The sequence below is a fragment of the Carcharodon carcharias genome, chromosome 19 (assembly GCF_017639515.1).
Source record: "Carcharodon carcharias isolate sCarCar2 chromosome 19, sCarCar2.pri, whole genome shotgun sequence".
NCBI classification, from domain to species: domain Eukaryota; kingdom Metazoa; phylum Chordata; class Chondrichthyes; order Lamniformes; family Lamnidae; genus Carcharodon; species Carcharodon carcharias.
Window position 1 is genome coordinate 21,507,155 of NC_054485.1, and position 23,506 is coordinate 21,530,660.

Genomic DNA, 23,506 nt, shown 5'->3' on the forward strand with positions numbered 1-23,506 from the left:
GCAATCTTCTGTAATCGACACAAATCATTAATAAATCCATCGATGCTTCTCTGGGCACATTTATTGAATTTTGCGTGCTCCACGATGGTGTTCTTTCTGAGAATGAAACATGTTTCCAATTTATCAATAACTTCGGCATATGCAGCTTTACCCTCACCAAGCCCCAGGGTAACTAAAATGTTGTCTGCACAGTCGCCCATTGCTTACAACAGTGTACTGATCTACTCATGGTCTGGCTTCGCTGCGAGACCCGATGAAGTGCAAAATCAAGTGCTATTCTTGTACCTAGGCCATGCTTCAACCTGATTTAGGCCTGCAACTTTCTCGGAACCCTTCGATAGAGATAGAAATTTTTCTAGTAACATGTTTTTACCACTTGCCCCCATATATTATTGTGTTGCTGGAGTGGAGTAGTTTCAATGATTTGTGAAGGCTGCTAGCCATAAACACTCTAACATTTATTTTAATGTATTAACAGATGGTGCAGAGGCATCTGACCATGCTTGCTTTCCTCTTACTTTCACCTTAGACTGGCCAAGAGTCTCTTGTCACATGAATATTTGTCACTCGCTTCCATGACATCACAGATTATTACAGTTAGTCTAACATATTCCATTACACTACAGCCTTCAATGCCAAGTGACCCTGCTGAGAATTTTATGTGTGAATATCTAGTGAGGATTGTTTGAGCTCTGTGTGATGCCCCCTGCAGTCAAGCAGCCTGCTAGGTATTCTTTGTCTGGAAGCATGGCTGCTAGTCTGGCATCTCTGCCAATGAGACTTCTCCTCTAATGGTCACTGATTATTACTGGGTTAGTGGAACCAATTGGCAGTCATTTTCACAGAAAGAATAGTGGAAATGTGGAACTCTCTCTTCCAAAAGAGTGTGGATGCTGGGAGACAACTACAGCTTCTGGTACTGAGCTGGATAGATTTCTGTTGAGTAAGGGTATCAAAGGAGATGGAGCATAGGTGGGCCAATGGAGATGTGGTACAGATCAGCCAGAATCTAATTGAATGGTGAAACAGGTTTGAAGGGCTGAATGGCCTCCTCCTGTTTCTATATTTCTATGTTCCTATGACTTGTTTATAAAGTAACCACTATGATGGGCACTAATTCATCAGGAACTCATCCTCCCAGATAGGGTTAGTAGAGAGAGTCATGTGGAATTAGAAGAAGTGAGCAGGATATGGTATGCATCCATTCAAAGATAAACGGGTAAATCAGAAACCTTACTTGCCCTATCAGAATTGTTTTGTTTTTGCCAATATATAACGTTTCGGACTCAAAACGTTAACTCTATTTCTCTCTCTCCAGATGCTGCTAGACCTGCTGAGTCTTTCCAGCATTCCCTGTTTTTGTTTCAGATTTCCAGCATCTGCATTTTCTATGGGAAAAGTGAGTCAGCCCCTTTACGGTTATACACAAGCCAACTGTGGTCAGCAATGCCTAGTGAGCTGAAATTGCCTACACGCTCAAGGCAGAATCAATTCCTTATTGAGACTGATAGCATATGTCACAGCACACTGCTCTTAGGCTGCATGCGATGTGCAGCCTGTAACATAGTTGGAGTCCAATCGGCTGCCAATCAAACTTTGTCACTAGATTTGCTCTCTAATCTAACCCACAGCCTGAGGCTGTATGTGTTCCTTAGACAACAATGGAATTTGTACCTATGAGTAATCTGTTGAATGCAACTAGTTCTCTTTTGGGCTGGTGCCATGTGGATCTGAGTCATTCTTTCTGGAAATTAACACTGTCAGGCACACAACAGCTTTAGGAAGTCAGTGATAATTGCATCTAAAGCATCCGACCCAGGACAGATTTCTCTGAGTGGACAAAGACTTTTCAGGGCAGGAGTGTTGGTGTTTGATGGGACAGCATAGAGGTAGTTTTACTCTGTTTCTAATCTCTGCTGTACCTGCAATGAAAGTGTTTGAGAAAATGTAGAGGGAGCTTTACTCTACCTAATCTGAACTGTACCTTTCTTATTCATATTGATAGCAGGTGTGTGAATGGAAAGTAGTGCCAGTGCTCTGCACTGACCACCATGGCCTCATTAATTGTAAAGCTGACAGAGCTGAGCACTTCCGAAGAAGAGACATATTGGACTCAAAACGTTAACTCTGTTTCTCTCACCGTAGATGCTGCCAGACCCACTGAGTTTTTCCAGCACTTGCTGTTTTTATTTCAGAACTAACACTTGCACTGTCATTGAGGGATTCAGGGGTCTGAGTATCTAAGGATAACTGGACTCAAGTACAGTGTTGAAAAGTGAGCCAAACTTAATCTTTTTGTGTTTGGCTGCAGAGGTTGGTTTGTGACTGTGATCCTGAGAGAGGACAAAGGGGCGCTGGATCGCCTGACTCGGTTTTCAGCTTGCACAAAGAAAGTCTGCACCCGCAGTGGGACTTGTCAACTTAGTTCTTCTTAGTGACATGTAAGTGACGCAGCTACCCAAAGCTGCCTTGCTCTCGTATGGTGTGTGCGCACTGTTACTGTTTCAGATTTCAAACCGGGGAATTAAATATATGGTAAAGAGTTTTTTTTTGTTTGAAGTTGGGTAAGGAGACAGAAAGAGTGTCTTATTTTGCTCCAACCGTATTGCGCAGGGTTGCCAACTCTCCAGGATTGCCCTGGAGACTCCAGGAATTAAAGAATAAACTCCTGGACATGGGAGACAAATCATTGAATTGTTTAAAAAAAATTTTTTTAATAGTTTTGAACTCTTTTGTTTATCAGTTATAAAAATATTGGAGATGGAAAAGAAAAGGCTACTTGACTCACAGTCAAGAATTATTCCATCGGTTGATGAGGAGTATATTGGTTTTCCAGTTGGCCATGGGGAGGTGAGGCATCACGAGGTGGGCATATTAGGGCAATCAATGGCAGGAGTGTGATGGCAGGGCAGCTGAAGTCAGGTGGCCATATGATGGCTCCCAGGTTTATATCCAGCCAAAGTTGGCAACCCAAGGATCTCACACAAGCAATCTGACAATGCAACTAACACCATATAAATTATTGTGTAATCAATTCCTTTGGTGAAGGCTTTGCTTGTTTAACAAACTTAAAGTGCTGGAACTGTGTAACAGGCCCATCTGAGCATAAAGCAACAAGACAAGTGATGTTGGGGCCTTTTATCAATACTCCCTCTTCACTTTATAAAACCTGTTGCAAACTTACCTTTCTGATCAAGTCTTATGCTATCACGCCTGACTCCACTTCACTTCACTTATACTTGTGAAGAGGGAGTTGAGAATTCAGGTTTCTTTTTACAAATCTGTGGGAGTTAGGAATTGACCTGAAAAAGGCCTTTTAAGATTATTAAGGATTATGGCAGGATAAATTAGTGATGAAACGATTCCACTAGTCAGTGAGACAGTAATAAGGTGAAACAAGTTCTACTCCCTCCCTAACAGCACAGTGGGTGTACCTGCACCAGATGGACAGCAGCGGTTCAAGAAGGTGCTCACCACCACCTTCTCAAGGGCAATTAGGAATGGGTAATAAATGCTGGCCTTGCCAGCGATGCACACATCCCATGAAAGAATTTTTTAAAATTCAAGACACTTGTAAAACACAATTAAGGAGGTGGTTAGAAAAATATCCTTTACACAGCGTTAGATAGTCAGAATGTGAAATTCTTGGCCACACATTGTTGAAACAGAATCCATCAATTCTTCAGATAAAGGATACACCCCTCTGAGTCAGAAGGTGTGGGTTCAAGTCCCACTCCAAAGACTTGCTGCCTAGTACTTATCCCTCAACCACCATTGCTAAAACAGACAATCTGATCATTGTTTCATTTGCTATTTATGGGAGCTTGCTGTGCACAAATTGGTGCTGTGTTTTCTACATTACAACAGTGCTCACACTTCAAAAGTGCTCCATTGGCTGTAAGATGCTTTGGGGCTACCTGCGGTTGTGAAAGGTGCTATATAAATGCAGGTTCTTGCTTACCTCGCAATCCTCCATGCTTCCCCTCCAAGGTAGATGCTGCCATTGTGCACATACCTCTGACACCTTCCATGTCCATGGAAGGTGGTGATGACCTGCACAGTGTAACCTGTCTTCATTCTGCACATATCGTTCTGATTACCCAGTGACAGCTGCCATCTTTCCTATAGCTCATTGCCACCTCTTATATCTGAGGTCTCTTCATCACCCTACAAATGCGACCGCAGGGGCCAAGCCCCATACTCCTGTGCCCTCGCCCATTTCTGGGAACCCTGCTTAAAGCTCCTCAAACAAACCCTGATCATTCAGAATTGCTCTTGGAGTTTTAAAAAGCTTTATTAATTTCAAGTAAAGGCTGAGAACATAGCTTTCCTCATGTATGAACAGGAAATTCCCTGAAATTCTCACCCGTTCAGAGAAATCTATATCATTTGGAAGGCGCAGAGTTAGAAACTCTTAAAGGTTTAGGGACTTGGGAATCCTGCATCTTTGGGAAGTCAGGTATCATGCCTGAGAGTGATTTAAGATATAACTCTGCTTTCCTCCAATTCTGCCTCTTATGTACACCCAATTTTCATTGCTTTGTGACTGTGCTTTCAGCTGCTGAGGTTGTAAGTTATATAGAAAGGCAATGGTAACAGGTGCATGGGAACACCTACGTGAGCAAGCTGCCGTCTAATGTTACATATCAATCTGACTTGGCCGTATATTGCACTCTCTCATCATTACAGGATTTCTCTATCCAACAGCACTGTTGGAGTTTCTTCATCACACAGCTTGCAGTGGTTCAAGAAAGCGGCTCATCACCACCTCCTCGAGGGCAACTAGGGATGACAGTAAATGCTGGCCTAGCCAGCATCACCTGAATCCTGTGAATTAATATTTTAAAACTGATCTGGAATTCCATGCCTAAACCTCCCTGCTTCACTACCTCTCTCTCCTTTATGATGTTCTTTAAAACCTACTGCTTTGACTAAGGTCACCTTTGGTCACCTCTCCTAATATTTCATTATGTGGCTCAGTGTAAAATTTTGGCTGATAATAATCCTGTGAAGCACCTTGGGACATTTTACTAAATTAAAGCCACTATATAAATGCAAGTTGTTGTTTTTCTGCCCCACGGCAAGTCCTAACTCAAATCACGCATGAGATTCTTGAACCCCTTACTAGGGAATGAGTAGCTGGGGTGGTTTCCAGTTACCTTTCTCCATTTTGATTTTCTGAGGATATTCTCCTAAGGGAGGCTTCAACTAGGAGTAAAGAGCCAGCCTTCCCTTGATGATGGTGGGCATGCATCAGACTCAAACCTCTTCACTGGAGGAAGAATCAAGTCCGACTCGAAGACAAATCCAGGCTGAAAAGCCCAGTGCAGTACAGACGGAGCTCTGCACTGTTGGAGGTTTCAAATGAGATGTTAACCCAAGGGCCCCGCTGCCCTCTAAGGTGGTTGTACAGATCCCATGACATTATTTCAAACATGATGAGGGGAGTTCTCCCCTCAACCACCATCGCTAAAAACAGATTATCAGGTCATTGCTGTTTGCGAGACTTTGCTGTGCACAAATTGGTTCGCGTTTCCCACATCACTATAGTGACAAACATTCAGAAGTTCTTTGGGGCACCTGAGGTTGTGAAGGATGTAACATATGTTTGCTCTTTCTTCCCATCCTAAAGCACGGGGCTGTCAGCGTAAAACAGAGAGGCTCCTATCATTCTGGCTGATCTGACTTTCCACGCGCTGACAGATTAGCCTTAGTACTCAAATAAAAGGCACAAAATGACAGGTAACCTCAGCTTCTGACACCAGACGCTCAGCAGTATTGTCAGTGGGCTTGAGACTCATTGTTTGGGAAGATATCAGTCGCTCTCGTGTGTCAGAGCTGGTGACAGCTCAAGATTGCTGAGTCCAAGATGACTCACTTTGGTGGCAACCTGATCACCTGGCCTCTATAAGCAATCTGATCAATAATTTGTCACACATTGAACAGCTCAGACATCATGCTGAACACAAGAACTGTTGGTATCAGGTATTGACTGTTAGTGGCAGCTTCTTGGATTGCTGGTGACAAAGTGGCTAAAAATAACTGCTGCCCTTTCAGTCCATCAGGAACACGAGAACTCACGCCCTGCATGGTTGTTTTGTCTTGATGCGAGTAAGTAGAGGATTTGGGTATCGTACCTATTACTTTCGCACCTTTTTGTATGTTATAGGAGGGTTTGCGTTTCACAGGATCCGTGAGGTGCTGACTGAGACTGGGAGAGGGAATACGTTTAAAACTTTAACGCTTATCTGTAAATGGATTCTCAGCATCTCAGATCACTGCCCACTGTTGAAATCATCACTTCATATTTTCATATCTTAATGTTCTTCTCTTGGAGAGTAATGCAAAATAGTAAAATTATTCACAGGATAATCGTGTCATGGGATGTTTTACATCCACCTGAGAGGACTGGTGAGAACAATTTCATCCGAAAGTCAGCGCCTTCAAGAGTACAGCCCTCCTTTTGTATTGCTTTGGGAGTGTCAGCCTAGATTATATTGTCAAGGCTGACTGTCTGTGATGTAAACACCTTTTCCATGCTTATGGCCATAAGAGGGACATTAGAGGGAAGGGTTCTGTGAGCTGCTCCAGCCCCTAAAATGAGGTAGAGTGGATGCAAATATTCCACTGGATGCCATTCCACAATTCTGAGTCAGAGCTCCAGTCTCCACTTGGTGGGAATGTCTAGAGCCAGTGTTTGAACCCAGGATCTCCTGGCTCAAAGTTGGGAATGGCGCACCACTGGGCTAAAGGCTACTGGTATAAAAACAAAAAACTGCGGATGCTGGAAATCCAAAACAAAAACAGAATTACCTGGAAAAACTCAGCAGGTCTGGCAGCATCGGCGGAGAAGAAAAGAGTTGACGTTTCGAGTCCTCACGACCCTTCAACAGAACTAGGTGAATCCAAGGAGAGGGGTGAAATATAAGCTGGTTTAAGGTGGGGGGGTGGTTTTGGGTGGGGGGAGAGAAGCGGAGGGGGGGTGTGGTTGTAGGGACGGTCCCTACAATCACACCCCCCCCCTCCACTTCTCTCCCCCCACCCAAACCCACCGCCCCCACCCCCGCCCCCCCCCCACAACCCCACCTTAAACCAGCTTATATTTCACCCCTCTCCTTGGATTCACCTAGTTCTGTTGAAGGGTCATGAGGACTCGAAACGTCAACTCTTTTCTTCTCCGCCGATGCTGCCAGACCTGCTGAGTTTTTCCAGGTAATTCTGTTTTTGTAAAGGCTACTGGTGTCTTTTATTCATTCACGGGATGTGGGCTTTGCTGGCTGGGCCAGCATTTATTGCCCATCCCTAGTTGCCCTTGAGAAGATGGTGGTGAGCTGCCTTCTTGAACCATTGCAGTCCACGTGGTGTAGGTACAATCAGTGTTAGGCTGTGGATCCCTCCCTGTTAGAAACAGGGTCAGAGTTTGTCCCGAAATCACTTCACCTGTGACTCCCATCCATTAACCTGAGATGGATTCAGGTCTTGGCCCTATAAGCGAAAGGACAATATGCCAAGTCATGGCACCGCTCTGACTCCATAGCTAAGCAGTGAATTATACCCATAGAAATGCGTGACATTCCTCTTGACTAATCCTTCCAAGATTCTTGCGTTCACCCTCACAACATAACACCAAATAAAGCACAATTTATTGAATGGTACAAACTGGTATGGAGAAGCAGAGAAACAGAATGCTTTTCAGTGCAAGGACATGGTGCTTACCTCATTGAGTTTTCTCTTTGTAACAGAGCCAGGTGAATCCAATAAATTAGAAGGGAAAGCTTGATGGGGACTTCTGGATGCATATTTACTTTGAAGGTGGGCGAGGCAAGTTGAGAAGGCGGTTAAGAAAACCTATGGGACAGAGTTTTGGGTTGGCGGGCTGGTGCGATCGGTGGGGCTGGTGCGATCGGTGGGCCTGGGAGTGGCCAGGAAAGGTGCCCGCTGCCCACTGCCCGCTGCCCACTGCCCACGATAGGCCCCTGATCGCGATTTCATGCTGGCTGGTTAATTAAGCTCCGCTGAGTGTGAAGGGCAGCTCCCCAATGGTCAGGAAGGTGGGGTTTGGAGGGTGGGGGCCTGTCGGCTGCAGGGTCCAATGGAGACCCAGCGGCTGGTTTAAAACTGGCGCAGTCAGGCCCTGGAAGGCTGCTGGCGATGAAGATACCTTTGGTGTTGTAAACAGGAGATTAAAAATTATGGATTCCAATGTGGCTGCACACGCCAGGCGGGAGGGCAGGTTGGGGGGGCACTCGGTCCCCCTGGTTTTCTGATGAGTGCCTCGTCATCCTCCCAGAGGAGGTGGCTGCCAGGAGGGACACCTTTGTCTCCAGGGATGGTAGGAGGAGGCCACTGCACCTTACAAAAAGAGCTTGGGAGGAGGTGGCAGCGCAGGTCAGCAGCCTCGACATTGTGCGGTGCACTTGGGTCCAATGCTGCAAGAGGTTTAACAACCTGCTGCTTTCAGGAAGGGTGAGTACCGTGTTGGCATGGATCAGCGTGTTAAAGGCTGGCCATCCCCCTCGCCGTGGAGCTCAGGTGTGTTGAGTGCCAACCGTCAATGACGCTGGAGTTGGCCAAGGAGGTGAGCCCTGGCTGCTTGGACTGAGTGCATTGTAGCTCAAGGGCCATGACTTGGATGTGCCCTGCAATGTGTTCCTGAGCTGGGATTGGCCTAGCTGCAATGGCACTGCAGTTAGAGAGTGTACTAATGCATGGTCTTCTGTCCTTTCTGGAGAAGACAGGCCATAACACTATTGAAAGATCACAGATTGGCAGAGGGCCAGCTAACCTCCTAATCCTAACTAGATATGAGCAGGATGCCTTGGAGCTGGAGAGGCACCACACGCCTCAGTCAACCTGCCACAGAGAGCCTGGGGTGTCAGGCGAAGGTATGACTTTCTCTGGTCTTCATCCCCAGACCAATAAATATAAATAAAACAGTGCATAACAGAAGATCACCCCTGACCAGTCCCTCTTGTGCTCATGGTGCCTTAAACTTAAGTTTGTGAGTGCTATGTCTTGGTTCTCCCCCTCTCGCTGGAAGCAGCATTGTAGGCAGCTTGCTGATTTGATGACCTTGGTGGTCATCCTCTGGCCAAAGAAGCCTCTGCTGTCCCCTACTGGGAGGGAGCGGCCAGTGTCACAGCTGGAATCTCCTCAATGCCGCAGCCTCATCAGATGCCCCTCACTGGCAGAGGGGCGGAGGAGCTGCTGCCATCATCCAGAGCACCCTGAGATGAGCCCGCAGAGATGACAAGCAGCTCTCACGCCAATATGAGGTCACTCTGGACCTCCCTGCTCACCATTGATGGACCAGAGAAGGTTCTGTTAATTTATTTTGACTGTCAACATTAGATAAATTTTCTTTTGTCGTAATGGCCTGAGTTTGCTTCACCTTTTTTATTTAATGTGGTGCAGGGTACCCCAGTATGTAATGCTGGGCATGGGTGGCTCAAAACTCTATTGCACAGGCACTGAGTGGAGGTTGGGTTCAAAGAAAAGAGTCATTTCAGACATCCAGGATGGAGGCAGCACCCCTGGCAATGAGATGGGAGCGGTTATTTGGCAGCCTAGCTGATGGAGTGTTGGATCTAGGAGCCCCTGGTGCCCCTGCCTCCCTGGAGATTATCGGGGTCTGCCTCCACGCCCTCAGCATTCTCCTCACCAGGTTCCTCTTCTGACTCACTACTTGGTTCATCCTCTGTGGCCTGTGGAGCTGCGTCAAGATCCTCTTCCTCCAGTGGGTCCCCCCTTGCCAGTGCCAGATTGTGGAGGGAGCAGTATGCAACCACTGTTAGTGACACCCACTCTGGGTGGTATTATAGTGCTCCCCCTGAACGGTCCAGGCATCGGAAGGGCATCTTCAGAAGACATATGGTCCTCTATGTCACCACCCTTGTGGAGGCATGACTTCTGTTATAATGCTGCTCTGCTTCTGTTCTTGGGTGGTGGAGAGTTGTCATAAGCCACCTTTTCAAGGGATAGCCCTTGAGACCCCTCCATCCAGTCGGACTGGAGCACTGAAGAGCCTCGGCACCTGGGAGTGTCCCAGGATACATCCATCATGGGAGCTGCCAGGGTACCTTGCACAGACTTGCAGAATTTGCATCCTGTGGTTACACACTATCTGCACATTCAGTGGAAGTGGAATCACTTCCTGCTGATGAAGGCATCCGGCTGACCCACTGGTGCCTTGATGGCCACGTGTGTGGTTGATTGAACCCTGGATGCGGGGGAACCCAGCAACTGCTCCAAAGCCACTGGCTCACTCAGCCAAACAGGCCTCATCTGTACAGAAATGAATGAGTCAGTCCCTTCCTGAACAGAGCATCTGTCACCAGCTCGATGCAACTGTGGACAGCTGATTGGGAGACTCCACAAAGATCCCCAACTAACCCCTGGAAAGAGCCGGCTGCATAGAAGTTGAGGGTCACTGTGACCTTCAGAGCCACTGGCATGGGGGTTTCCATCTACGCAGTGATCTCAGGGCCAATCATCTGACAGATGGAGGTCACCGTAACCCTGGAGAAGAGGAGCCTCCTTCGGCATTGCACCTCGAGCATATTGAGGTAGCTGCATCGCCTCATGTGAACCCTGCCAACAGGATAGTGGCATCTTCTGCAGCCCCTAATGCCTTGGACTGTCTGCTGGCCCTGCGCCTCCTGTGTCTGCGCCTCGTCTCCCACAGGTCACTCCCCTGGAAGCTGCGTTGGGACATCTGGCCTCCTCTCCTTCTGCCCCTCTCTTCCTCCTCAGGGGACGTGCCACCAGCAGAGACCACAATCCCCGTTACCGGGTTAACGGAAGGCTGCCTGATACCTGGAAGGGTCCACATGCGTCTGAATTCTCTGAGGTCCTTAGAGACACCAAGGAGCCTGAAGTGAAGCCTGGAAGTGCCAACAATGAACAGAGATGAAGCTGTCACATACCAGTAAGTCACCAGAAGCAAACTATCTACTGAACTCCTCACTACTCTCACTGGCAATGCAGCTGAACATTTTTACCCCACCCGTGGATGAGATTTTTGAAGTTGTCAGCTGGCTGCCTGCCTGTTTGCCCGTGCGACAAGCATGAAATCACACGGGCAATGAAAAATTGGTGTCAGTTGCCTCTTTAATGGCCTTAACTGGCCTCTTAGTTAATGGCAGGTGCGGCTCTGGCACCCACGCGTGCCTGCTGACGGAAATATTGTGCAAGTGCACGATGACATCGGAACGCTAGCCTGATGTCATCGTGTCATGATGTGCTATTTTGCACTCGAGCGGGTTGGGCATGTGCCCGCCTGCTCAGCCAAAAATTCTGCCCATGAGATAATTAGCTTTGTAAATTGGCCCATTGAATACAAAAACCAGGAAGTCTGAGTAAAGCATTACAATTTTTTGGTTGGTCCTCAGTTGGAGTATTGTGCGTAATTCTGGGCACCACACTTTAGGAAAGATGTCAAGGCCCTGGAGAGATATTTATGAGGGATTTTGATAGCACCAATTTTTTCCTCTGGCAAGTGGGTCAGTACTCAGAGCGATAGGCTTAAAATAATTTTCCGAAAAACTATGGATGAAATGAGAAATTGTGTCTCACAAAGAGTTGTTATGATCTGAAACATACTACCTGAAAGGGTGGGAGAACCTGACTCTATAGGAACAGTCAAAAGACAATTGGGCATGTACTTGGAAGTGGATTAATTTGCAAGGTTATGCACAAAAGGTGGGCCTATATTGGACAGCTTTTTCAAAGAGCCAGCACAGGTACAATGGGCTGAATAGCCTACCTCCGAACTGTAAGATTTAGCAGGCTGAATTTTCTGGTGGGTGCCGGGGATCCAGAATTCACGCATGTCATCAGGTGGCATTATCTTCTGGGAGATGGTCTCCTAAGTGGCTGTCTCTGTATTTGCTGTCCAATTAAGGATAGTGAGCATATTTCTGAGGAGGGAGTCCCCATCAGACAGCCTAAAGCAAAGGATGGCTGACAGTGCCACAGGCTGAGGTGGTCACTGCTGAGGCAGACAGGTGATTGTGAAGACGCCTCAACATGGAGCCCTCTGAATTTCAGAATGAAGAGGCCCAAAGGTAGGGCCAGTGGTTTGGAGGGGCCCTCAGGATTGGCTTTGGCCATGGATTTGACCTGTCATCCTGACAGCTCCTTCATTGGGGCATAGTGCCTCGAGCTGCAATGGCACACATTGCCTGCTGCTGGGTGGCCGCCTCCAAGGAGTTTCTGGGCTCCGCACTCCGCAGGGGCCACTCTGACTTTGGGAAATGGCTGTCGCCTTTGGAAAATAGACCTAATTACCCTAATTGTCTGCCCGCTTCTTGTGAAGTGGGCTGCTGACTTTGTTCCAAGCCAATTCCTGGGGCGTTCGCCCAGATGCATTTTCCCCTATTTTCTGCCCCACCCCTTCATCCCGTCTCCAAACCTGTTTCCATGGTGTTGGGAAAATTCAGTCCTAATATTCTACGGTTCAAGCAGGGGAAGAGGCGCTGGCTGCAAAACAGCATCCCAGCCACCAGGGAGTTGATGTGGATTTTTTTAGTAGTGACATCGATTGATAGAAACCAAAGACTGCATCTCTGTAAGTCTTGAGTTTGAAGTAACTGAAATAAGTTGTTTAGAGTTCCTCCGTACAATATTTCTCTCCTTTCCTCCTTGCTGGTCAACAGATGCCTTCAGTCCTCCAGTAGCCTTATATTCTGGTGAAACCTGCTAATCTGCAGGATCTGCTGCCTGCTCTCAATGTTGTTATGATCCCAGCTGAGATTACCCCTGGACAAGCCTGATCCCATGTTTGTTTAAATAAATGGAGAGTAGCTACTGGACAGAGTCACAAGAGTCAGCTGATGAACTTTTAACAAAAGAATTAAACGTTTATTCAACAAGAAAAAATGAACTATATCACAGTACTCCTTCACCCACAACTATACCTTTACAGATATATACAGTTTTGTAAGGATAATACAAGTTATAAAAGCTATCTTATACTCTAATGTTCACAGTAAGTACACCATCCATGTACTATTAGGCATCCTGTGGTCAGACACACCACACTCTGAAACCAAGTGATAGATGCCACCTCAAACAGATGCTATGGATCTCTCCTCAACTGCCCCCAAGATGCTTGTCCCACCATGAGTCAACTGGTCTCACTGCACTCAATCTTTCACATGAGGGTTTCCAATCTCCACTGTCCAAGAACTTGCTTTGCAATCTTCTCCCAAACTGACCATTTCTCTCAGGCGCCATCCTCAAGGGTTACCTCCAGGGTTTTGAACTCTCCTTCTGGTGTTCCTCTTTCCTGGGTCCACCGCATGCATTCAAGCTGTCTTCCACGCACTCTCACCGATTCAGTCGTCCACAGTACCACTTCTTCATATGCCCATAGCAAAGTGCTACAGACCTTCAGCTGTCTCTTTGGATCTTCTTGCCTCTAGCAAGCTGGTCTCACTTTCAATCTACTTTCTGCAGCCTTTGTCTCTTTAAATCTGAAGCTTGGAACTTTTCCCTCAGCCCTTTACTCTTACTTTCATTAACAGGGCCTTTTCCAGTTCCTGTACTTCCTTTGACTAGAAGGTCTGCTTGGGTCTTTTCCCTGTTTCAGTCTCATTCTTTGGCCTTGGGACCTTTTGGTTCTTTTGGGAAATCTGGAGCTTCCTCTCCCAGTGTCCAGTCTCTCTGGGGTCTTGGCTTCGAAATGAACTTAAAGCTGCAGTTTCTTTAGTTTTTCTGTGTATATCTGTGGGAGGAACCTGCCTCCCTGGACCCCTGTTGCTAGACAACAGCCCAATTCTACTATTCTTGTTTGTTTAATCTAGCTACAACAGTCATAAAAAAACCTCATTAGAAATGCAAGCATCTTTTTAAAGTGAAACTAAAACTCAATTTGACCTTTCTTAACACAGATACAGAAATACAAATCAAACTTAAACTTCAAAAATATAACTTATCCCTAACACCTACAAATACCATTATAATTACTTAACCTATCTCTATTTCCTAACAGTGTGCACAGTGAGGTGAAGGATTCCAACAATCAGTTGACAGGAGTAAGCTTGACCTGTCCTGTCCTGTTGTGTCTAATCAGGTCCTGTCCTCCCCTGTCCTGGCCAGCTTGCTTTAGACACCAGTTCTCCCAGCCTGTAAGAGCACCACCCACTGTGGTGTTAAGTCTTTCAGAACATAAGAATGTAGGAATCAGCCCCTCAGTCCCTTGAACCTGTTCCACCATTCAGTTAGATGATTGCAGATCTGTATCTTAACTCCATCTTACCCACCTTGGTTCTCTAACCCTTAATACCCTTACTTAAATACATCTATTAATCTTAGCTTTGCAATTTTCTGTTGGTCCCTATCTTCAATAGCTTTCTGAGAGAAGGAGTTTGAAATTTCCACTACCCTTTGTGTACGATCAGACAAGTCCCAGCACTCATTAACTGGGGAAAAAAATGGAGGCATAGCAAAGACCAATTACTTATTATATTTAGGGACATAGAGTACCTGAGGAAAGAGGTAATAGTACAAAAATGGACTGTGCACTGTGTGTTTATGGTAAGTTGATATAAGACAATAGTTAAATCGCATGTCCTTCTGTAGTGCAGTCTCATCCCTTTGTGCTGTTCTTGATATTCCATTATAGAAGGGATATTAAAGCTATAGAAAATGCATAGCATAGTTCTGGTGTGATACTGAGCTACATGAATCAGTGGCATACTGTTTGGTGTGATACTGAGACACATGGATCAGGGGTACACTGTCTGGTGTGATACTGAGCCACATGGATCAGGGGCATACTGTCTGGTGTGATACTGAGCTACATGGATCAGGGGTATATAATGTCTGGTATGAATCTGAGCCACATGGGCCAGGGGTATATAATGTCTGGTATGATACTGAACCACATGGGCCAGGGGTATGTAATGTCTGGTGTGACACTGAGCCACATGGATCAGGAATATATACTGTCTGGTATGATACTGAGCCACATCCAACAGAGGGCGCTGATGAGAAGTGACTGAAGCATTCTGGGAGAAGTCACCGCAGCCACCGCGACTCAGGAGGGAATTGAGGAGAAGGACTCTTGCACTCAACAGGAGGAAGAGCATCTAACAGAGGGCACTGGTGAGAAGTGACTGAAGCATTCTGGGAGAAGCCACCGCGACTCAGGCGGGAATCAAGGAGGACCCACTGTCAAAGACCGGATAGTATAAAACTAGCTTACCTCGGGTTTGCGGCCTTGTCTCCAGGGAGCAGACTCGGAGGGAGGAGCACCGGAGTGGTGACCTCGGGGCACAGAGTAACTGAAGACAAAACTGAAAAAGTGACATCACAGGAAAGCTGTGACCTGATTGGCTGGTAGGAAATCGGCACCAAATTTGAAAAAATAAACACTGCAAAGCTAATTAATAAATTAATTATCTAAGTCGAGATGGCTGTGCAGGTGATGTGCTGCAGCTGTATGATGTGGGAGCTGGCAGATACCATTGCGAGCCACAGTGACCACATCTGCAGCAAGTGTTGGTTGCTGGAGGAACTCTGGCTCAGAATTGGTGAGCTGAAGTCTGAGCTCCGGATGCTGCAGCACATCTGGGAGGGGGAGAGTTACCTGGACGCTTTGTTTCAGGAGGCGATCACACCCGGTAGATTAAGTACCTCAAGTTCGGTCAGTGGTCAGGGTCAGCAGGGTGTGACTGCAAGTGAGGCAGGTAGAGGGATCCTGTGTTCAGGAACAGAGGAGTGTCAGCTCTTGAACTTGTCCAACAGGTATGGGGTGCTTGCTCCCTGTGTGGATGAGGAACAGGGCTGTAGGGAGGATGAGTCAGCTGACCACAGCACCGTGGCACAGGAGGCCATTCAAGAGGGGGGAGCAAAAAGACAAGTGGTAGTTGTAGGGGATTCTATAATTAGGGGAATTGATAGCTTCCTTTGTAAGCAGGATCGAGAGTCCCGCATGGTATGTTGCCTGCCCGGTGCCAGGGTGATGGACATTTCTGACCAGCTTGAAAGGATATTGGAGAGGGAGGGGGAGGATCCAGTTGTTGTGGTCCACGTCGGGACAAATAACATAGGTAAGACTAGGAAAGAGGACCTATTTGTGGATTATCAGGAACTAGGAACTAAATTAAAGAATAGGACCTCAAGGGTTATAATCTCCGGATTACTATCCGAGCCACGTGCAAATTGGCATAGGGACGTGAAAATAAGGGAAGTAAACATGTGGCTAAAGGAGTGGTGAGGGAAAGAGGGGTTCCATTTCGTGCGGCACTGGCATCAGTATTGGAACAGGAGGGATCTGTACCATTGGGACGGTCTCCACCTGAACTGATCTGGGACCAATGTTCTAGCGAAAAGGGTAAGTAAGGTGGTCAACAGGACTTTAAACTAGAAAGTGGGAGGGGTGGGAAAGGTAAAATTCCAAGAAGTATGACTAATGGGAAACAAAGCAGCAGGTTAGCATGTGGGGGATGGGGGTGGATTCAATTTCATGGAAAATTATGAAAAAACTGAAAATAAAGGAGAGCCCAGGAGAGGCTATTAAAGTCTCCAGAACACAAAATAGGACAGGGTGTTTGGAAAAGACTAGGAATCTAACTTCAAGCACATCAGATAAAGGGAAGACAATGAGAAAGGGGACGGGAAATACAGGACTGTAGGTGTTGTATCTGAATGCACGCAGTATACAAAATAAGGTAAATGAGCTTGTGGCACAGATTGAAATTGGCAGGTATGATGTGGTGGGCATCACGGAGATTTGGCTGCAAGGGGATCAGGACTGGGAGCTAAATATCCAAGGATATACATCCTATCGAAAAGATAGGCAGGTTGGCAGAGGGGGTGGGGTTGCTTTGTTAGTAAGAAATGAAATTAAATCGATAGCAAGAAATGACGTAGGGTCAGATGATGTAGAATCTGTGTGGGTAGAGTTGAGGAACTGCAAAGGTGAAAAAACCATAATGGGCGTTATGTACAGGCCTCCGAACAGTAGTCAGGATGTGGGGCACACGATACACCAGGAGATAGAAAAGGCGTGTAAGAAAGGCAAGGTAACAGTGACCATGGGGGATTTCAATATGCAGGTCGACTGGGAAAATCAGGTTGGTAGTGGATCCCAAGAAAAGAAATTTGTAGAATGTCTACGAGGTGGCTTTTTGGAGCAGCTTGTGGTGGAGCCCACTAGGGAACAGGCAATTCTAGATTTGGTGATGTGTAATGAGGCAGATTTGATAAGGGAGCTTAAGGTGAAGGAACCCTGAGGAGGAAGTGACCATAATATGATAGAATTTACCCTACAATTTGAGAGGAAAAAGCCGGAATCAGATGTAACGGTATTACAGTTGAATAAAGGCAACTACAGAGGCATGAGGGAGGAGCTGGCCAGATTTGACTGGGAGATGAGCCTAGCAGGAAAGACAGTGGAACAGCAATGGCAGGAGCTTCTGGGAGTAATTTGGGAGATACAGCAGAAATTAATCACTCGGAAGAAGAAGCATACAAAAGGGAGGACGAGGCAACCATGGCTGACAATGGAAGTCAGGGACAGCATAAAAGCTAAAGAGAAAGCATACAATGCGGCAAAGAGCAGTGGGAAACCAGGGGATTGAGAAGCCTACAAAGACCAACAGAGGCCAACTAAAAAAGAAATAAGGAGGGAGAAGATTAAATATGAGGGTAAACCAGCCAGTAATACAAAAGAAGATTGCAAGAGTTTTTTTTAGATATATAAAGGGTAAGAATGGGATGGAGTCCTTACAGGAAGCGGGGTGTGAGGAGCTGTAGTCGAGGTAGCTGTGGGAGTCGGTAGGCTTGTAATGGATAATGGTGGACAGTCTATCACCAGAAATTGAGACAGAGAGGTCCCATTCGTCTGTTCTGATGATGCCACTTTCAAAAACAGTTCCTCTGACATGTTCTCCTTCTTCCTTAACCGACGTTTTCCACCCAAAGTGGTTGACAGGGCCCTCAACCATGTCCGGCCCATCTCCCGCGCATCCACCCTCATGCCTTCTCCTCCTTCCCAGAAACATGATAGGGTCCCCCTTGTCCTCACTTATCACCCCACCAGCCTATGCATTCAAAGGATCATCCTCCGCCATTTCCGCCAACTCCAGCATGATGCCACCACCAAACACATCTTCCCTTCACCCTCTCGGCGGCATTCCATAGGGATCATTCCCTCCATGACACCCTGGTCCACTCCTCCATCACCCCCTACTCCTCAACCTCCTCCCACAGCACCTTCCCATGCAACCGCAGAAGATGCAACACCTGCCCCTTCACTTCCTCTCTCCTCACCATCCAAGGGCCAAAACACTCCTTTCAAGTGAAGCAGCATTTCACCTGCACTTCCCTCAACTTAGTCTACTGCATTCTCTGCTCCCAATACGGTTTCCTCTACATTGGAGAGACCAAACGCAGACTGGGTGAACGCTTTGCAGAACACCTTCGGTCTGTCCGCAAGCATTACCCAGACCTTCCTGTTGCTTGCCGTTTCAACACTCTGTTGTCAAGCCCAATGTCTGTCCTTGGCGTGCTGCATTGTTCCAGTGAAGCTCAACACAAACTGAAGGAACCTCATCTTCCGACTAGGCACTTTACAGCCTTCCGGACTGAATATTAAGTTCAACAATTTTAGATCTTGAGCTCTCTCCTCCATCCCCACTCCCTTTCCATTTCTTCCCCCTCCTTTTTGTTTTTTCCAATAATTTATATAGATTTTTCTTTTCCCACCTATTTCCATTACTTTTAAATGTATTTCCACCCATTGTTTATCAATTTAGTATTCCCCCACCCCTACCAGGGCTATCTGTACCTCGTCTGTCCTGCTTTCTACTCTTAATTAGCACACTGCTTTAGATAATATCACCACCTTCAACACCTCTTTGTCCTTTTGTCTGTGACATATTTTGGTTATCTCCACCTATTACTGGCTGCTTGTCCCAACAACCCCACCCCCCTAAACCAGCTTATATTTCACCCCTTTCCTATTTTTACTTAGTTCTGTTGAAGGGCCATGAGGACTCAAAAAGTCAACTGTGCTGTCCTCCTCTGATGCTGCCAGACCTGCTGAGTTTTTCCAGGTAACTCTGTTTCTGTTTCTGGATAGAGTGGACATGGGGAAGATGTTTCCATTAGTAGGAGAGACTAGGACCTGAGGGCACAGCCTCAGAGTAAAGGGAAGACCTTTTAGAACAGAGATGAGGAGAAACGTCTTTAGCCAGAGAGCGGTGAATCTATGGAATTCATTGCCACAGAAGGCTGTGGAGGCCAGGTCATTGAGTGTATTTAAAACTGAGATAGATAGGTTCTTGATCGGTAAGGGGATCAAAGGTTACGGGGAGAAGGCGGGAGAATGGCGTTGAGAAACTTATCAGCCATGATTGAATAGCGGAGCAGACTCGATGGGCCGAATGGCCTAATTTCTGCTCCAATGCCTTATGGTCTTATGGATAAGGGGTATATAATGTCTGGTGTGATACTGAGCCACATGGATCAGGGGTATATAATGTCTGGTGTGATACTAAGCCACATGGGCCTGGGATGTACTGCCAAGTACTGTAGAAATGAGGACAGTTGTGTGCTTTATCCTCTGTCTATGTTGAGTTAGATGGCCTCAACCTGTGCAATAGCCTCAGTGTCTCTGGGCCTGAATGGGGAGAGGGGAGATCTTTGTCCTTGTTTCTCATCAGTGCTCCCTACCAGATGATGTGTTGTTTGGCGATTGAGTGAGAATAGGGCTGGGCTGTGAAAGAAAAAAGGAAATAATTGCATTTCTGTAATGCCTGCCACATCATCAGGACATCCCCAAAGCACTTTACAGCCAATGAAATACTTTTTGAAGTGTAGTCACTGTTGTAATGGAGGAAATTTGTGTACAGTAAGCTCCCACAGACAGTAGCGTAATAATGACCAGATGATCTGTTGTAATAAATGTTGCTTGAGCATTAAATATTGACAGGGGCATAAGGGGGAACTCCCCATCTTCTAATAGTGCCCTGGGATTTTGTGTGTTCATCTGAGAAGGTAGATGGAACTCTGATTTGATGTCTTAACCAAAAGATGGCACTTCCACAGCACTATGCTCCCTCAATACGCCACTGGAAATGACAGCCTGGATTATGTGCTCAGGTCTCTAGAGTGGACCTTCTGACTCAGAGGTGAGAGTGCTCTCCACTGAGCCTTGGCCGACATCTTTTAGGTCCACATATTCAGCTCATTGCTGCTTAGTTGCAGTTCTTTGATTTTGTAAGAATTGCAGGTGTCTGCTTCAGTTCAGGGAGTATCCGTCCCCTGAACCTTTTATTTAGTTATATTAAACTGACATTGATCTTCACTCCTCCATTCCCAACACTTTCTATGTCAGGTGCCTAGAGCCAGTTTCAGTCACTCTCCAAACTCGGCTGTAGTCCAGTTCATTTCTCTCTGTTTACAGAGTGAGGCTAAGGTTCAAGCCCCACATTGCAAGGCCAAGGGCCATTGTGCAGGACACACAGGCGTTGAAGAGAAGCAAAGTGGGAATGAGAGACTTTGGTGACATTAAGCTGGAGTTTCTATAAACCGTAAAGGGAGGGGAAGCCAAGGAAGGTCACAATTTCTTTATCCTGGGAAAGAATAATAGAATGACAGAATGGTTACAGCACAGGAGGAAGCCATTCGACCCTTCGTGCCTGTGCCAGCTCTCTGCAAGAGTAACGCCGCCATTCCCACTCTCCCGTGCTTTCCCCATTGCCCTGCAAATCTCTTCTCTTCAGATAATGATCCAATTCTCTTTTGAAAGCCAGGTTTGAATCTGCTTCCAACACAGTCTCAGGCAATGCATTCCAGATCCTAACCACTCACTGCGTTTAAAGTAAAGATTTCCTCATGTCACATGCTTCTTTTGACCAGTGTGATCTGGTCCTTGATTTGTGTGAGTATATTTTCTTCTAAGATAATTCCTGGCAATCAGTGAGTTCTTTCTGGGTTACAGGCCCATGTGTGTCAGTGGCTCCCAGTTGTGCGTTGGTAGTGTTGGTATGTTACTAATCCTAGTCTGTGCAGTGGTGATGTATGTGCCAATCCAATTATTGATTAATTTTTAATACACAGTGGAAGAGGAAAAGGAAGCTTTTTATTTATGCAGTGCCTGATCATAACTCTCAAACATCAACCAATGAATTACTGAGCTCGGCAGTGTTTGTTATTACTCAGGAAATAAATAAGCTGTTTTTGTTGGAGATGGAGTGCTGCATATGAGCAGGAGGAGGCCACTCAGCCCTTTGAACCTGTTCTGCCCTTCAATTAAATCAAGGCTGATTGCAGTTAGATCATGTCCGATCTCATTCATAACTCCATCTGCTGGTGTTGTCCAGGACTGTAATTACTGGACAAAATTCACTGCCTATAGTATGTGTGAGTGGGGTAGATATATAGTTGTAAGCATGGGTAAGTGTGTGAGAACATGGGGTGTGTGTGTGCATGTGTGTAGGGTGGGTATGCACATGACTGAGTGTGAGAGTGTGGTTGGGTGTGTGCGTGAGTGAGAGCGGATAAGTGTGTGCATGAATGTGAATGGGATGAGTGTGAGTGAGTGTATGCATGAATGTGCGTGCCTGTAATTTTAACCTAACTCCCCCAATGAGAAACTGAAGGAATCCGATCAGCTGCCATTTTACTCCTGCCCCAATTTACTTTCCATTGGCTCCAATGGACAGTAAATCTTGGTGGGGGGGCGAGGGGGAGTGTAAATCGGGAGTAGATGGTATAAATTGGAGGGGAGGTGTCAATCCCATCAGTCAGGTTCTCTTTGGATTAGTTAGGTTAAAATGACCCTCTAGGTGTGTGTATATGTGTCTGTGTGCTTGTGCATGTGCATATGCACATACATATGTGCCTGTGTATCTGCATTTATGCTGGTGTGTGTACATCTGTAAGTATGAAAGTGCATGTATGTGTGTCTACCTAAGAACATAAGAAACAGGAGCAGGAATAGAACACATGGCCCATCGAGCCTGCTCCACCATTCAATACGATCATGGCTGATCTTTGGCTTCAATTCCATTTCCCTGCCCGCTCCCCATATCCCTTAATTCCCTGATGGACCAAAAAGCTGTTTATCCCAGCCTTAACTGTGTTCAACAATGGAGCATCCACAACCCTCTGGGGTAGAGATTCACAACCCTCTGAGTGAAGGAATTTCTCCTCATCTCAGTCCTAAGTGATCATTTATCCTGAGACTGTGACATGAATGAGTGTGAAAATGAGTGTGTCAGCATGTGTGTGTCTGTCAGTGGGAGTGAGTGTATTTGTGCATCAACAGGTGCATGTTTTTATTTAGCACCAAATGACAGTGCTGACTGCTGATTATTGTCTCAGCCCTCTAATTGCCACAGGTTTGTTTTACACAGATATCGTGTGCTCAGTAGCTCGTTCACTCAAAGCCTCATTAAACCCTAAAGGATTTGTCAACATTCCAAATTAAAAGAAACACAAAGGCCCAGCCAAATTAATCTGAGACATTTGTTTGCTTTGCAGTGCATGATTGCATAACTAGTTGGAAACCTGACCAGTCCTTCACTGTGTTAGGTAACTGAGTGGCTGCTCCTTAGCTAATTGCAATTCTTGATTAATTCTGTTTGATGTCCTTCAATTAAGAACATATTCTCTTAAAAAGAATGATGTGTCACGTTCTGGCCTGCAAAGGGAGGTCTTTAGATAGAATTTATTTAGAATACACAGGGCATACAGACCATTCGACCAAACTAGTCCATGCCCTTATAAAAACAAAAAAACTGCGGATGCTGGAAATCCAAAACAAAAAATAAAAAATACCTGGAAAACCTCAGCAGGTCTGGCAGCATCGGCGGAGAAGAGTAGAGTTGACGTTTCGAGTCCTCATGACCCTTCAACAGAACTAAGTAAAAATAGGAGAGGGCTGAAATATAAGCTGGTTTAAGTTGGGGGGGGGTGGAGAAAGAAGGGGAGGGTGGTTGTAGGGACAAGCAAGCAGTGATAAAAGGAGATAACCAAAAGATGTCACAGACAAAAGAACAAAGAGGTGTTGAAGGTGGTGATATTATCTAAAAGAATATGCTAATTAAGAATGGATAGCAGGACAAGCAAGGTAGCTCCAGTGGGGGTAGGGTGAAATAAGACTAAAAGGGCATAAAAGGTATAGATAAATGATCGGTGGAATACAATAAAAATAATGGAAATAGGTGGGAAAAGAAAAATCTATATAAATTATTGGAAAAAACAAGGAGGAGGGAGAAGAAACAGAAAGGGGGTGGGAATGGAGGAGGGAGTTTAAGATCTAAAATTGTTGAACTCAGTATTCAGTCCGGATGGCTGTAAAGAGCCTATTTGGAAGATGAGGTGCTGTTCCTCCAGTTTGCGTTGAGCTTCACTGGAACATTGCAGCAGGCCAAAGACAGATATGTGGGCAAGAGAGCAGGGTGGAGTGTTAAAATGGCAAGTGACAAGGAGGTCTGGGTTATGCTTGCAGACAGACCCAGTCTGCGATTGGTCTCTCCAATGTAGAGGA

At 46.1% G+C, this 23,506-nt stretch overlaps 1 protein-coding gene across 3 annotated transcripts in view; it reads left to right on the forward strand.

Moving 5' to 3' along the window:
- LOC121292006 (PR domain zinc finger protein 1-like) overlaps positions 1-23,506 on the forward strand; it is a 115,569-nt gene that overhangs the window by 15,057 nt on the left and 77,006 nt on the right. Inside the window, exons 1-2 of one of the 3 annotated variants that reach the window (XM_041213743.1) lie at positions 1,802-1,889; positions 2,312-2,441. The exons of the other annotated variants lie outside the window; for them this stretch is intronic. The gene's annotated coding sequence lies outside the window, so the exon portion shown is untranslated. Of the gene's footprint in view, positions 1-1,801; positions 1,890-2,311; positions 2,442-23,506 lie in introns of those variants that run through there. 3 annotated transcript variants of the gene reach the window in all.